Source organism: Echinops telfairi, unplaced genomic scaffold (genome assembly GCF_000313985.2).
Source record: "Echinops telfairi isolate 266 unplaced genomic scaffold, ASM31398v2 ScPeMD7_23;HRSCAF=83, whole genome shotgun sequence".
Classification (NCBI taxonomy): domain Eukaryota; kingdom Metazoa; phylum Chordata; class Mammalia; order Afrosoricida; family Tenrecidae; genus Echinops; species Echinops telfairi.
The window spans coordinates 86,445,038-86,446,773 of NW_022103920.1; positions in this window are offsets into that span (position 1 = coordinate 86,445,038).

Below are 1,736 nucleotides of genomic sequence, written 5' to 3' on the forward strand. Positions count from 1 at the left end.
CCAAAGGCTTTCTACCTACCGGCCTGTGATCATCCTGCATTTTGGTGTCATTGCATGTGTTTTGTGAGTCTGAAGAGGATTTTAGAGATTGGTATTGGACATATGGGCTAATATTGGATTTATGGGCTTGGATGGGACTGGGTTGGGATGCTTTCTTAATGTACAATTACCTTTTATATAAAACACTCTCTTATACACATATGAGTGCCTCTGGATTGTTTCTCTAGTCTACCCGGACTAACACAGGCAGTTCCAACCCTCTGGCTGCTGTGCAGGCAGAACGACGTGGTGATGGGCACCTGTCAAGACGACACCCTAGGAAGCCCCGTGGGGGCAGGTCTTACTCCAAAACACACAAAGTGGGGTCACTGTAGTCACAATCGACTAGACATCCCACAACAACAATGACAATAAAATACGGACACAATAAACAACAGGATTAAAACACCAAAGGGAAGTCACACACTGAATGAGAGCAAGCATGAAGTGAAAGAGTAGATGAACAAACACACAGAATAATTCTTTTAGCAAGAACAGGCTCTGCCTTTTAAATGTGTTTCTCTCGTGAGCCAATTAGCAGGTGGGTCATAAGAGGGGTGGGGTGGAAAAGGCTGTGGAATTGCAGCGATAGGAACACATGGTGTGCAGATAGGAAAGACATCCCCAGATGTGATGCTTTGCTTGGAGAGTGACTCAAAACTAAACTCACAGGCGGTTCTGACTCACAGTGCATCTGAGGACCGAGCAGACCTGCCCCCGCAGGCTTCCAGAACGGTAAATCGTACGGGAGCAGAAAGCCTTGCCTTTCTCCCTTGTAGCAGCTGTTGGTTTTAAACTGCTGACTTTGTAAGATTTATATTCCAAAGAATTCCAAGCGACCTCTCACGCCAAGACTTTAAAGGTTCCAGAGCCTCTTCCCAGCTCTACGGAACTTCCCACCGCAGTTGGGTGCTAACGTAGCTGTTCTTGTTCTTCATGTTGGGTACCATCGGCTGGTGCCCAATCATGGAGAACTCACATATGAGAGAAGGAATTGCTGCCTGACCCTGTGTCATTCTGCCCTCTGTTACAACATCTCAGCCCCTTGTTGTAGCCGCTGCGCCGGTCTCTCCCTTTGAGGCGCTTGCTCCTTTTCTGCAGACCTTCCACTTTACCTGATGTCTGTTTCCAGGGATTAGTCCCTCCCGATCCAATATGCCAAGTAGTGAGACAAAGTCTCACCATCCGCACTCCTAGGGAGCATGCACCTGAGACAGATTCATTTTTTTCATCTGTCAGCCTGGGGTCTTTGCAATCTTCCGTGCCAACATCATCATTGACAGTGCATCAACTCTTCCCCAGTCTTCCTCATTCACTGTTCATGCATACGAGGCCCCTTAAAATACATGCGATGGTGTGGGTCAGGTTCAGTCTAGTCCTTACAGGGCTATTGCTATCCAGCTGTTATAAGCACCTTCATAGGCACAGTATAACAGTATAACAGACTGTTCAGTTACTCACAGTACAAGAGGCTGCTACAGCTTTATTGCCCGTTTCCTATGTTTTTCCAAAGACCAAACTCACTGCCGTGGAGTCAACGTTGAAGTACAGCTACCCACTGTGGATTTCCAAAAATGCCACTGTCGGAGGGAGAAGAAAGCCCATCTCTCTCCCTAGAGCAGTGGTTCTCCACCTTCCTCAGGCCGCGACCCTTTCACACAGTTCCTCATGTGGTGGGGATCCCTAACCATAAAATT